Source organism: Coturnix japonica, chromosome 4, assembly GCF_054131305.1.
Source record: "Coturnix japonica strain WE chromosome 4, WE-NBRP24, whole genome shotgun sequence".
NCBI lineage: Eukaryota > Metazoa > Chordata > Aves > Galliformes > Phasianidae > Coturnix > Coturnix japonica.
Genome location: NC_140666.1, coordinates 22355387 through 22371438, shown reverse-complemented (window position 1 = coordinate 22371438; position 16052 = coordinate 22355387). Strand labels below are relative to the sequence as shown.

At 35.3% G+C, this 16052-nt stretch overlaps 1 protein-coding gene across 4 annotated transcripts in view; it reads right to left on the bottom strand.

Moving 5' to 3' along the window:
- TENM1 (teneurin transmembrane protein 1) overlaps window positions 1-16052 on the bottom strand; it is a 782075-nt gene that overhangs the window by 706911 nt on the left and 59112 nt on the right. For all 4 annotated transcript variants that reach the window (XM_085546285.1, XM_085546289.1, XM_085546287.1 and 1 more), the window contains exon 2: window positions 14845-14914. The gene's annotated coding sequence lies outside the window, so the exon portion shown is untranslated. The remainder of the gene's footprint in view (window positions 1-14844; window positions 14915-16052) is intronic.

The following is a 16052-nucleotide window of genomic DNA, read 5'->3' as shown; positions in this document are numbered from 1 at the left end:
TTAGAGTTTCAAATAGGTTTGAATTTACTATGGAGGACAAACATTTATTGCTGGATCCTGAAAAGCAATCCAAACTAGTATGAATGCTGTTGCAAGACAGAACATATGGTTTATGCTTAGCTTTAAGCAGACATATATCCACTAGACCTATGGCTATATCTAGAATTAAAGGTGATTTAGGAAGCAGAGGCTGAGGATCTCAATTCTCTATACTTGTAAATCTTCTGAAATTCAGGAATAAACTTACCTGCTCAAACTCTGCTTTCTCAATACCAGCCCTTATCTTACCATTAAGCATTCCTTGAACTAATTACAATTTATCCTACCAGTTCTTATAATCATGAGCAATTAGTCAAATTCAGAAATAAAAGTCTGCATTCTTAAGGCAGTTCCCCATACTGCTGCTTCTATAGGGTTTAGGATTAATTTTTTTTTTTTTTTTTTTTTTTTTGTGGTGTGTTTGTGCACTTATGTGCACTTGAATTTCTATAACAGACATAAGCGTATATAAAGCTGGGAATGGTCCAACTTTTAATAAAGTGACAGCATGTGTTTTTAATGGAATAATTAAAGTAATTGATACCATAGAGCATTAATTTTCTAACTTGAAGTGTTTGGAGCTGAGGTAATGAGGGAATTTGAAGTTCAAATGTTCTGATAAGACATTTCTGGAGTCATCCAATGTTAAAGCTTAAGTTACTTAGGATGTTTTCAAGATGAAGCTCCTATAATGATGCAGATGGCTTTGTGCTGCTGTTAATATCCATGTAATGGGAACGGACTGCTAACCAAGAGAATAAGGTTCCTAAATGTATTATCAGATAATCAAGCATGTAATTGTAAGATATTAAAGAATAAAAATATACATTTGAGAAAGCTGGTTTGGAAGGTCTTTTCTGACAATGAAATCCCTTTTAAACTTACTCATCAAAAACCAAATGAGTGGTAAGTATATGAAGCTACATTTGCTTGCATTTGTTTCATTCAGCTCAAAAAAAAAAAAGTCACATCTGATTTTATTTATAACTGAGAAAACACTTAACAGTATATTAACTGGTGTTCTCCACGTGTCTTTTCTGAGTTCCAACACGATCACGAGCTATTTAACCGACTGATTTTTTGTACTGCAGTCAGTAAGTAGTAGACACATTTTCCTTCCCTTTCTTTTTAAAACAGTGATGAAAGAGGTATTTCAAAAATCAACATGCTTTTTGCACCTCAGTTCAACGCTTAACACATTTAATCTCTGTTAATTCATTTTTCAGAGAAAGGAACCAGTAGTCATTCAGTTCTGCCAAACAGCATATGCAAAGCAACTGCTTCCTGACTTACCTGTTAGTATATACCTATTAGGCTTGACAAGAATATTTCAGCTACCTGGTCTTCAGCCAGCTATTTCTATATACATCTGAATGAAAGTGATTCAGGCAGGAGTAAGGATACTCATCATTAATTATTTTTTACCATCTTAAAGTCCAGTTTTCCCATAAAGTTACACAAAAATGAATCATGAATAATAGCACACTGTATATATACAAACACTCCAGAAGCATGTCAAATGCATAAAAGAGCTGCTAACATCAAGAAGCAAGCTGAAAACAAAAAATAAATAAAGGGCTGCTAGCTTTCAGCAAAGGAACTGAATTTTCCACAAGCAGCACGTAGCAAAGAGGAAGGAAATAGGCTGACTGCAGTCAGCCTTATATGCTGCACACAGTTTCACTCATTTATTCCCATGTTTTCTTGTGCAGTGCGCATTTGGGGTGGGGTGCACAGGGAGAGGAGAGCATGAATTCCTAGCTTTCTTCTCTTTCCATGCTTTGACTTCATAAACTAACATACACTTCATATCAACCTCCTTCATCAACACCACATTATTTCCTTCATTGTTTTTTTCTCATTAGAAAATGCTACAATTTAAAAAAAAAAAAAAAGTGCATATTGATTCTTAGCTGATGCAAGCACAAATAGTTATAAATAGTAGACAATGAAGAAACTGCAAATTACTTCAACTTATACATGGACAATTCTTCTTATGAATTTTTTGAGGCAGTTTAAGAACTTTCAGTTATTATCATTACTGTCTACCTGTTGGATTAACAACAAATCCATGCAGAAGAAAGCACATATTCCAGGACAACTGTTCTAGTTTAAAGCAGTCAGGAAGGCTGTTTAAATTCAACTGCTAGCTTTCCTCTAAAGCAGATGATAGGGATTCATCTGACACTCCATCCTAGTACTAATTAGTTGGAGAAAGTCTCAGCCTGTGGTTTCTAGTTTGTTAGTGACACAGTGACCACAGAGTCAGTGCCCCTTGCTTTGCAATGGTTGGCTGTACGTTATCATCCCATGAACATGAAAAAAAAAGTATATCAGTAAGCCTATCACCATTCTCATTCATTCAGACAAAATAAACACAAAAGGAAACACAACTATGTATTCTTAGGGATGAAAACCAGATGCAACATTAAAAATTCTCCCTGCATCTTTAAATCTTTCATTCCAACATTCTTTACTACCTGTCTGAACATATTACCTTTCTGCCAAGGAAACATCTCTAGCTTTGATAGGCACCATCTGAACAGACACCACTGAAAAGAAAAACATGCAGGATTTATGTCTTCTACAAGATACATCCATCCAACAGATCTGCGTGACTACTGTGGATAAGGACAGTCCTTTCTTTTGCTAAATGAGACATGAGGAGGGTCAGCTCCACAACAGGGTTTCCTTCCTGCTGGTCCAAAGTACTGAAAGTAAAAGAGCAGGTCAAACTTTACACTCAATTATGCAAATACTGTTCCCAGCTCTCATCTTTTGTATAGCAAACAGGTTGCTTGCATGCAAGAAAATGCCAGAGTGCCGCTGATACTGCTTTCCCGTTCACTATATTTTTTTATGTTTACAACCTTAAGAATGAAAATAAATACTTCTTTCAAAATTAACAAATATGGATGTTGGGGTCAAAAGAATCAGCTTTTATTCACAATCTGAAAATGTCAAGATTTTCAAGAAATACATGTTAAAAACCATTACAACAGACATCTTTCAAAATGAATGCTAAATGATTTGGGGAATCAACTTTTCAACTCCTTCAAGCTGAAGGAGGGAAGATTTAGACTGGACATCAGGGGGAAGTTCTTCACAGAGAGAATTGTGAATGGTGCCGGGCTGTGGCAAGTATAAAGCACAACCCCGGCATCAAAGCATCTTTAAGCAGCATGAATTAGGCTAAAAAGATCACTGTTCATCTGGGAAATCCCTGTGCTATGCAACAATGTGATATGCAGAAAAACCTCCAGGGATATAAGAGGGTTTCAGAAATTGAAAATTAGAGGCCTAAATTATTTGAAAACGCAGCTCAAAATTTGCTTCAAAACTGAAATACATCACATGTTTAAAATAAATACATGGTTTAAAAACAAGAGAAGACTCACAGCAAGTCATCAGATGTGCATAACTAGGAAAAAGGTTTCTCCTGTCCTGCAAATCCCTTCCAGCTTGCTTGGGCTGTTCCTGAAGTACCTGTTTCTTATTTTTGCACAGTATATTACTTCTCATTAACTAACCATACTATTCTGAAAACCCATAAGCCTGCCTAATTAGTAAGTAATTCACAGTTCTTTTGCATCTCATCCATGGCAAAGTTTGCATTCATTACTCCCTGAAGTTTGGAATAATCAGCAAATTTGCTGCTTCATGTTGGGATTCCACTGCTTAGGCCATTCGTGCAGATCAGGAATGGAGCTAACAAGTGACTTCTCTGAGAACACATTTAATTCTCTCTCCAGTTAAACCCATAGTAATTCTGTATGCTTAAGTGCTCAGAGACCACTATTTTAAAACCTAATTCTTTATCTACCTTCATACTTGCATTCTGACATTAGAAATGCATCCTGTGTGTTGAAATCTGCCATGCAGAACACAGCTTTATGTGAACCCCAATAGTGCATGCGACACATCGTTATAATCTAAGGTCCAATTTTGCTTCCTTTACTTGCACATAGTTTCATAGGAAAGACAACTCATATTGTGAAGGAATTAAAAGGAATCTTCAAGAACAATATTACTAGCTCTATAAAAACACTGTACCAGAGAGAAGGAAGTGCTGAGACTTTTCAACAAGCAAAACATTTGAGAATGAAGTACCAATACCTGTTCAAACAAAAGGTTTTTCATGTTTTTTAAACTAACCTCTCAGACTCAGAGAGGTACGTTAGACTGAATTGCAAGAAGGACAGTAAGTGATGCACGTGTAGATATGACATTTTAAAAATCCTTAGGAGTAGACTGAATGGTATAAAGTAGCCACATAGGGCAATAGCAGAAATCAAATATACTACTTCTCCCCTGCATCATAAATCTGTATTTACTCGGGGCCATTTCTCAGCTTCACCATTATTCAAGCCCTAAATTTTGTAATTTAGGGACTTGCCCTTCTGTTACTTCTGAAGCAGCGCAAAGAGACACGAATTCAGACCTTAAAGCAGGAGGCTTTGGAGATTATCCAGCTTTAAGGATTGCATGTAAATCTCTTCTTGCCTGAACATGATACTGCTTGATGTCAGCCCAACCGTGACTACCAGAGATCCTTAGGGGTAGCATGTATATATGCAACTAAGCATACACACTGCATCATTAACATAGACAGAATAAATAGGAAAGGGAATAAGATGTCATTCTAGTACAACCACAGAAACAATTACTCCAGCCAGCACTACCAGCTCTTCTACCTATGAAGCTCTCTGAAAGCCTGCACTTCTTTAAGCTCCCATCAGGTTCAAGAGTTCAAGGGTCAGGCAGCCTTTGCTCTTTTGCTCCTCTCCAAGGTCTGGTGGCATGACTAACAGTTCTAACAGAGAACTCATATGTGATGATCCAACAGTGCTTGTTTCCAAAACAAGTATGCCTTTGATTGCAACCACTTAGTTCAGGTGTCCTACAAACTTGCCTTCAGTAGGCAGCAGAATTCAATCAGACTTCTAAGTGAATTTAAAAGTTGATAATTAACACAGAATATAAACATGACAACTATGGACCATATGATTTTAAATTCTGACCATTATCAGTGTATGTTAAATAACTTGCTTCAGATGGAAGTAATAGCAGCATTTAGAGACAATCTGGTGAACCAATAGAGTTCCAGTTGCAGCAGGCACAAAACTGCGCTGTTTGCAGGCACATTGGTAGACTGCAAAATTTAGCTAAAGGAACAGTTAAATGCCATATGATACTACTTTCCAATGCCATTCATACATTTTTCAGGTTGTGTCAGCATGCTTAGTTCCTTTTAATATTCTCACAACTCTTCAACCAGCTGTACTAATGTTTCCCACTGGTTCTTCAAGCCAGCAGTTTACTGAGCAGCTGTATTTACCTTCTTTTGTTCTTTTTAATCTGCACTGATAATAAAGTGGCAAACTTTTCAATCCTTTCTTCACAATTTCAACAGTATCCCAGTTTTAAAAACATTACTGCATAATTAGTCCAGTATATACATTATGTCAGAACATACCATTTAAAACTCTGTTCTTATACCTCCTTTTCCCCTACAAAACTCACATGCCCACTTATTCCTGTAACATAATAATAGTTGTCTAATGGAAGCCACCATGAAGTCAGTTCCTGCACTGCTATGCACAAAAACATCCTCAGGGCACAAGTGACTGACAAACAGGATCAAGTGGCATGAAAGGACAACATATCTTTTGTAGTGGTAACATTTTCTGTGTGGGCATTCAGTCTTAGATCTCCCGAGGAACATGAGTACCATGCTCTAGCGGTTCTCAGGCCCAGCAGATGTGCACCAATGTACATGTTTCTCATAACAAAATATACATCAAAGACAAAGCATTCAGCTTAATCAGTTTCTGTTCAGTGCAGATCTTATCAAGGAAAGGATCAAAAGTCAGCTACATGGCCATCAGAACAACTCCTGCTAGGATTTGCAAAGCAGAAAGGATGCCAACAGGTGGGCTGTGCCAGAAGACAGCTATGCCCTATGCATACTCACAGTTGCTGACTTTCATCTTGCTCTATATGAGAAGCAAAACAAAACATATAAAAAAAATAGGAAGAGTAACAGAAGCCTCTGAAATGTAGTCATATACATAATCAAGAATTTAAATGAAAGTTATTGTAAATATCAGTTGGGCTTGAGAGGTTATGCTTTAGGTTCATATTGTACACACAAGAGATTGAAAACTACTTCTCACATATGAGAAAACCAGAGTCAAGTGCTACTTTCAAAAGCTGAATGGGCAAGCACATTTACACAAAAGCTTCTGCAAGATGTTGTGAAATAAACGCACGTCTATCTAACACTGTTTCTAGCATCTCAGCTAATTTTGCTCTTCCAGAGCTCCTCAGCCTATTGCAAATTCTAGGGAGTTCTGATAGTTCAAGACAGCTCTGAAAATTCTTATTTCAGAGGCAAAATGTGTCTTAACAGCAAAAAGACCAGATGAGCTATAACTACTCTATGTGCTGACTGTAGCAGCACCGGAGTCTGCATTTTATTGCTTTGACTGATCAAGTGCATGCAATCAATGCGAATTATTACAAAAGAGTTGGGAAATAATTTTGAAAATATGTCAAAAATGCAAAAATTTGAAAGTTAGATAAAGTTGGGATGGTTCTATTGATTTTGAAAAGGTTTGTAAATTACAAAGAAATATCATCTTGTTTTAAAGTAGATCTCAAATCTTTTTAAACAACACTAATGCGATACACAGTTCCCAATGCAGTATTTCCTTCCATGAGTAGACCCATTAGCCTGCTATATAAGCACTTGTTTTCAAAAGCAGGAATAAGGTCCTGTGTTACTATTGTTAGCCAGGTTGTCCTGTGGTAGTTCTCTTTTGAAAACCATCTAGACCAGGAACATAAGCATGTCCTCTTTAGTTACCACCCAATATTCTTATTTAATTTCAAATACATTCGGAGGCTAGAAAGAAGATATTCTTCAAAAGCTGCATAACCACTATGATAGCTATTGCCACCAATAATTGACTGAATATCATTGGCTATCCTTAGCTGAAAAGGACGCACAAAGATCCAGTCCAAGCCCTAGCTCCATGCTATACCATTCAAAAATCAAACCTTAAATCAAATCTGTAGTGATAGAGATAAAAATAGAATAAAATTGAGACTATCTAAACAAAACAAGTATATGCAAGAGTAACCAACATACTTCTTTCTTTTGCATGTTATTATAAGATACAACATGGGCACTGACCTAGACTAAAGAATGTAATTCTCCATACTCTGATGATCCCACTCTGATCCATAAGAATCAGGGAGGCTCACTACAAAGTGCTCTAAAGCTTCTAGAATTTCCCCAACCAAAAAGTTGAAGCAAGCTGAAACCCCACAAAATGTTAATCAAGAAGTATACAAAAATGCAATACAAAAAACTCAGTCATGACTGTGACAATTTAGTCTGAATAGTAAGGAAAATTCAATTGAGTCTGCATCCAGTCCACATCAGATCATTCAGAAATCATACTTTGTTGTTAATTTCATTGATAACAAAGAGTTTTAAGACAATTCTTTGATCTTTTGTCAGATTGACCTAAATAAGTAGCAAGAATGCAAAAACAAACAAACAAAAAACAATCCACACACAATCACTCTAATATATTCCAATGAAAACTTGCTTTTTTGCCTTGGGTTTACATGTTGCTGAAATACACGTTACTGAAATACATGGAAAAACACAAAAGGTACACAGTAGGACAAGTAGTGACACTCACAAATCAAATAATCAAACTACAATTTCTAGGGGTAGGACAATTGTTTCATTTGATAATATATTTTTAACATCATCTAAACAAAATAATAACTTATAATTAATAATAATACAGTGAAATAAGATGAAGGATATTGATCCTTGCCTGGCACAGGCAAGGCATGAAATGTATATGTCTGTGTTGGGCAGTTAGGATAGCAGAAAGCCTCTCGGCTTCTGCAAGTAGACTTTGTCAGAGAAAGAGAGCTCTTCTAAGCTCTCTCCCCACCACTTATAAGTGGAAGGAAAACAGAGAAATAATACTGTAAGGAATAGCTGTTATTTTCCATTTCATCTTTAATAATTCATCATCAAAGAACTGTCCTAACCTGAAGGAATTATTGAATCATCAATTTCAGCCAAACTTCAGTCTTTAAATTGCAGAACTGAGAACATCAAAATGAAGTCCAGAAGTCAGTAATGTAATCCTTTGTTATCGGATGATTATATTGGCTTACAGAATAAATTTGACCAGCTTGAAACATTTAAAATACAGTGAAACTATATAGGTAGAACAAACACAGTATTTGAAAAGGAAAATATGATGTTAACATATTATTATTTGAATATCCTAATATATAACTCTTTTTTAGTAAACAGAGCAATTATTATTAAAGGGATTCAATCACGGTCATTAAAAACATTGCAGGTAATTAAAAAAAGACCTTAATTGTAAAGACGAACTCATTTTCTCAAGAATAATATTTTTCCTGTGTTGAAATTGTGCCTTTATTTCTATTAACGAGGTGTACAATAATGACTCTGGCCATTTCAAAACTTAAAAGTCTGTAATTGAACAATTATTAGTGTCATGCTGCCTAAGGGCACTATTTGTCAAGAGATTTACATGATGGGCAATTATATCCACTCAGCCTTGAAGGATAGATAATATAATCTTCTGATGGAAACAAATTACCCTTTATATTTAAAAAAAAAATAAAAAGATAGTTTAAAAAAAAATTAGAAGTTTATCTCCTGTATTTTATTAGTTAGACCTTCCATACCAAAGCTACTGAGAAGATGTTATTCTACCATAAAGCATTATTGATTTCACCAGATTACAGTGTAAAAATATAGCTGTTATTGATTCGTTATGTTAATTACTCCACCAGAGAGGGGGGAAAAAAAGGAAGCACATTAATTTATGTCTTTGGCCTTTTTTGTGTTTAAACTTTTGTAACACCTATGACTAGATATAACTACTACAGAAAGAGAGGAGAAGCTTAATGAACAAATCTCTGCATGTATTTCATTAAAAACTTATTCTTTATTACGTAAATCTTTCTATAACAGATTGTCGTGTTAAAAAACAGACATCCATATCCAATCATTCTTTCTTAACAGCTTTTCACATCATTCTAAAGAAAAGACCACTCACTCCCCACCCCCCAAACATGTATCTGCCATATATCTATAGGGATGGAAAAAACATCAACAACCAGAAACACACCACCACACAACACTTTTGCAGTCACCTCAAATAAGAAAGGCTATGGGTGGACTCCCACAAAATGACATATTTTGTAATGTTCAAATCCTAAAGAAGGGTTTAAAAAAAAAAATAGATTTACTGCAATGATTTCTAAGTACAGAAGGTACTTATTTTGTGTTACCTTTTTTCAACAAAGAGTGACTAAGATCAAGCAAACTGACCAGAATGAGTAGGTCATTATTTGAAGGATAAGCACTTAAGTACAGGAGCTTCAGACCCTGGTAGGACACCAATCCAGAGCCTGAAGGATACCACAAAATAACAAAGGTGTTTAGGTAATGCTTTTTTCCTTCTCTATCTAAAGTGAAAAGTGATTAGTTCTGGAACTATTCATTAAGCCTTCACATTGTGTACTAAAACTACCACCTGTCCCTGGGTAGATGAACTGCAGACTGGCAATCTTACAATAGATTTTTAGACCAGAAAGGTCCATATGTCTCCTTAAAACATTTCCAACACAGATAATCAACTTAGAATTCACTTGGAAGGCCAAAACCCAGAAATGCAGTCTGCCACAAAGAGAGCAGAATGATCTACAGCTTTGCAAACATCCTGTGCTTTACTACAGAGAAAATAAACCAGCAGAGCCATCCTTTTGTGGTAGATAGGGCAGCACTGAGCTGGTACTAACATACAGCTTATTCACTATGAGTAATCAGAAGCTGGGTGTAATTAGGAAATGAAAGGAATTATTTATTACATCAAGATTACTTCAACTGCTCAGTGCTTCACAGGAAGATAAAACATGACTTGTGACTGTCCTAAGACAGTCTGAAGAGCCACTTTAGAAATAAGAAATCCTCTCCAGGAAGGCTCTGAAATCTGTCACTCATTATCTTCAGCAGCCCAAAGGAACTGAGAACCAAGGCTGTACGTTCTCTTTTTGGAAGACTTAATCCACATGTTTCATTGACACACTGCTATTATCAAAGCCTGAAATGTTCTTCGTGTATTATTATTTGCGTTAAATAAAACACAGTGGTAAACACTTCATTCTTTTCACAAATTCTGTTTCCATCAGCTCAACTATTATTGTTTTCTTCTTGTCAAGTTTCAGCAAATAGCCTGCTAAAAAGCTATCTGCAACTTAATTAAAATACACCTTATTAATGTCATGTTTATATGAAAAGTCTTTGGCAAAATAAGTAGCCTCTAGCTTTTGAAGCAATTGCAATTAAGTCTGTCAATACGCACTAGTCACAGAAATGCACGATGAAAACAAGACTAACTGAAACTATTTGACCTGTTTCAATCTCCCCTGCATAAAATAGCTTTTCACATAATATTTGATCTGGAAAACCACCCTCAGATTACCAGCAACTGTCAGTTGCACAACTGAATGTAAAACTGAAGGTCCCAGGCAGTTTTAGCTAAATTTCTTTAAACAAAAAGGGTAAAATCCTGTCTCAATACATGGTATCCTTTACTACTAATTCCAATAAAACTTTATTTTCTTTGGATTACAGAAATAATGCTAATTTAAATGCAGTATAAGCAGTGGCCATTGCATTCTCAGGTGAAAGACCCCCAGAACTCCAAGAGCTACACTTCAAAAAAATCTGTTGGGGTTACAAGTTCACAACACCACCACCTAATTTCTTAATCTATCAGGAGAAGGGTCAGCTACTTTTCCTGGATGCTTAACCATCATTTCTGTATGATGTTAATAGACTTATTCTTAAGGTTCCACCAGACAGCACTGCTTGTAGTACCAAAGAAGTTACACAACCATATCTGAAGCAGAGGTCGTCATGAGAGGATATGTGCAGAACCAGCCTGTAAGCTCCTGGCATGGAAATTCACAATTAGTATGCAATTTAGAGGGATAAAACATTAAACCACTGGCAGAAAGGCATTTAAGTGGAACATTTCAATGCAGATTTGGTTGTTTCATTTTTATTTTTCAAATAAAAGGTGCTGCATTTACTGCTGAGTTTTTGTTATTTTGAATTCCCATGCTGATCTCAGAGGAAACACACATCAAAGCATCTACTTTTCCCTGGGATGGAAATCCCAAGGGCTAATCTGCTCCTCTGTTAATAAATGCATATCATAACAAATGGACAGGTACTAAGTGTAGATTGCTTGCTAAACTTTAGTTGAATTAATATTGTCTGTATCTCACTTACACTTCACATACCTACCAGAGACCTCTCATGCCTTGTGACCAATTACACTTATATTCACCATCACCCTTTTGTTGAGATTTATGGAAAGTCATCTATATTTAAGACCTCTCTGATTTCTTGAGCAAATTAATAATTGTAGAAATTGTTTTCATATCTGCAAATCAAAAACTTGTTACTATGCAACATGTTCAGACTTAATGTAAGACTAGAAGCAGACCGCTGCACCCAGCCTCACTACACAGCCACACTAGCAAGATGCTTCTAACAATCACAACAGTGAGCATTTAAACAGCGTTAGAAATAAGGTGCAGGATTTTCTGCTTAGTGAAATGTCTTGTGATTCCATCAGCACTCCTTTCAAATGCTCTCAGGCTCAAGTCCTCCCTACACTATAATTTCTATCAGTGCTATCTCTGGTAGACACCTGTGACAACCACAGGACTCAGGTTTCCTGATAGAATTATAGGCAGATGCAAAGTGATAATGACATTCCAGGTACCTTCTGTAAAAACCAACATGCGGAGTTCTGAGAAATTGTGAGTACAGCATGATGTGAGAAACTTGGGAAAGGCATAATCTCCTCACAGTCTGGTGCGACAGTAATAGACAAAATGATTTTGTATTTCCTGATTTATGAAAGTTCAGAAACAAGGAAAACACCCACTAAATACTACCCTGTGAAGCAAACTCACAGAAGCTCAAAGTATGTGTTTTGTCTCACTGTTTCCTTAAAGAACAAGCTTCTAGCACATTATATACAATTCCAGACCCAGTGAATACAGTGACATTACTCTTGTTGATTTCAAAGTCACTGCATTAAATATAATTTATTAAATTTTCAAACATAATTTGATGGTATGACACAATACTCAAAACTTGCAAATATAGAACAGGCTTATGGGGTTAGAAACAAATTAATTCCTCAGATACCTCCCAAAAGATTGAATCAGAGCCTTTGTAGTTCACAGTTGTGAATATTGGTCAATGCTTCTGATAATATGAATGAGAATGGCAGCACATTTTATAATTAAAGATGAGATCTCTGAAAAAGATAGGACCTTGTCTATACCTTTTAATTATGCTTCACCTTTACAATCAGTCATAGGGCCAGAACCACTTGGAAATATGGGAGCCTGTATTTGCAAGGTGTGGAAAATATATAAGTGCATGTACTATGAGAAATAAAGTAGATTAATGTAAATAAAGACCAAAAATTTAATCCTCTATTGACTGTAGAAGGTTAAGCTTAGATGTTACAATTTCAAGCAGTAAAAAGACGATTCATTTGATTTCCATTAGCCAAGTATCTGCACATATTCTTAAAATAACAGTATTTTAGCAATGACATTTTCTAGAAGTTGAGCACTGTAAAATGTATGAGTTTAATGCATTAATGTTGGATTGACATTTTATTGTGAATAGCTAATGCATATATCTGTAATCAAATACAAAGTTTTCCATCTCTTAGGAATTCCATTTAACTATAAGAATCATTAAAAACAACTGCCAAATTATTAATATTACATAGGTAAAGTCATCTTAAATCAGAACAAAATGAAATATTCAAGCACACAATGAAATTATTATCAAAGACCAATTTTAGTGAGCTGCCCAATTACCGCAGCACCCACAATTTTACCTTCGCTGTTCCTAAATAAGTGCTGAGAACGAAAAACTCATTTGCCTGCAAAAGATGGTATCAAGGAAAATATGACATACCCCAAACACAAGTTCAATGGTCCCCTGAAAAGAATCCTTGGAAAGAGACTTCGGATATCTCTTTTTCCCCATATTGCCTGGTTACTAATGGCGAATTGTGAAAGATAGGTTATAACTTTAAAGTTTCATTTTCACTGGTAAGAAAATGTAGAAAGGCTTTCAGAAGAAATCTAGATTTTCACTTTTATTAAATGCCCCCTTCAAACATATATTCACAGGAAGATGAATTCCAAAATGTTTCCATGCCTTGAAAAACTTATATTAAACATTTTTCACTCTGCCAGAGGAGCAATGCAGATAATATATATCTTGCAGAACATCTGAATGGCCAGACATACACCTTTGCTGAAGTATATATTTGGCTCCCACTGAGAATAATGCACTTTTTCACATTCTAAAACTGTTCACATGCCCCGATAATGTAATAGTGCAACAAATACTTTTTATGGAATAAAATATAATCTTAATATTTCCTAAAAATAAGACATCAAAATTACTATTTCATACTAAGGAATGTCCTTACTGAAGCAACATTTGAGATGAGAAAACTTCCTCTTGGCTCTGAGCTATGTTTGTGACTGTGTTCAAAAGCAATCAAGTCCTGAAGTCCATTCTAACAGGGAACTATGAAATCACACTAAAAACTTCACTGAAGTGCTGGTCTCATAAACAAACAAACAAAACAACTAATTAAGAACATTTTAAGTGCATAGAACCTAGACACAGGCACATAAGTTACAGACTGTTAACACAATATATATTGTTGACTTTTTTTTGTCACTATTAGTGATAGTGTCACTGTAACAACAAACATCAGGTAGAAAAATCTCTTGCAATAATGAACATGTTGAAAAGAAAGGAAAAGCTGGAGTAAGACATTTTATCTATCTATATATTTATAGATATATATTTCTATAATATTTCTATATTTCTATAGAAATTTGTATATTTCTATTACTATAGATATATATATTTCTATATATCTCCCCATATAAACCATTTATATCTATAAATCCTCAAACCTCTTCGCACACATATAGAATGGTCATGGTCACATCGCTGTGTGATCTCTTGGGTAGTTAGAGTGCCAATGTCACAAAAATACCAGTGAAAAAATATCACTGTTCTCAGAATTATTCTTATCATTCAGAAGGTGCAAGAAGGGTTTTAGTTTGTTCAACATTTATGTGAGAAAGCATAGAATGACTAAGTTTTATAAGAACTGCAAGAAATACATAATTGGCTTATGCATCGATCTAACTCCACTATTGTTTATACCTTCAGATTCAAAACAAATCTATCAACAAGCTTTCAAGTATCTTGAATAAACTCAATTTATTCTTCATCTCAAGGGAAGAATTTGCTTTGAGTTCTTCACTACTTTATACATCGCTTGACAATTTTATCTGTCCTACACAAGTTGAATGCATTCTCATATTTCCAGAAGCATTGTACATCTCTTATTCTCAGTATGCAATTTACCAGAACTAGGACAGAATGGGATCAAACACTCCATGGGCTGGAAAACACTTAATTAGAGTATTTGGAATAATATGGTATTCATTGGATTAAAAAGAACCCTGAAATTTAATTCTTTCTTATAAGTGAAGGAAATCAGACAGCATTTGTATGGTGTTCACTGAGATATACTTAAAAGCTTTCAAAAGCAATGTTCCTGAAATCCTTGAGGTTCAAAAAAAAAAAAGGATACTCACGTTGTGGTGACTGACAAGAAATGAGACTCACTCTGTTCACAAAGAGAGGCTTCTGGCTAGAGGCAGCAGGCTGCAAGAGAAGAAAACTGATCTTTTAAGATGTTCCACTGGACAGTGTTAACTACTGAAAACTTTTTCAAACTTCTTCATAAGAAGGTGGTTAGTCAACAAAAGGACAGAGCTGTGTCAGTATTCTGAACATTCTAGACCACATACTATATAAATGATATATGTTTTCATAATTCAGGATAAACAGGACTAAATCTGGATTGTTTTTCCTATTTAACTCTGCTGTGACTGACCTTCTGATTAAATTTGCTGCAGTAAATTTCCCATTAATATTAAATGATACCCAAAATACTAACTCTGAACTCCAGAGTTAGATTTCCATGGGCTCTTGATGACTTCTGTTCTCCAGTTATTTACTTACCCTACTAAAACAAGAGACACCCAAGCCAATATCGTAACCAGCCTACCAATTTCAAAACTGGCTGAATTTTAATTACATGAAGCATCACATTCCTCAAATGATATAGACAAAAACCCCTATTTTTCTTTCTCATTGTTAGTCCTGCCTCATCATTATTCCTGCCTATCTGATCTATTGACTATTAACAGTATTTCCCTGTCTCAAAAAAATGTCTTTTCATCTGAGTTAAAAACGGATTTTTGAGAAGCAGAAGTTGTAATGCCCAGTTTTCAAATCTCCACATGAAGTTTCTGATGCTTATTAAGAATAAAACTATTACAGAGAAAACTAATTTACTTTCAGGTTAATAAGTGAGAGTCCTTCCCCTCCACAAGGAAACCTGTTTTTGGACACTGTTATTTCTAAACCTCAGTCAAATATTGACAAATGGGCAAACAAAGAGATACAGAAATGAACGTAACTGAAAAGTGATGAAGTCTGTAAATCTTATTCTTTCTTTCAAAGCAGGAAAAAAAGCGTACATCATCAGTAAGATAACTCTGAAGAGAAAAATATTATTCAATATTCTCAAGACCCTCCCACATATATTTTATTAACAAATAAACACATACATATACATGATAATAAAGGGACACCATGATGCTGCTTCAGAAGAAAGTAATAATACTGCAGTCAGTATTCCCTGAGCCATTTTATCCCACAGAACTCAGTAGATACATGAAAGTGTATTGAGAGAGAGTGTCAACAAAACGCTTATGCATATACGTGGAGAAATAAG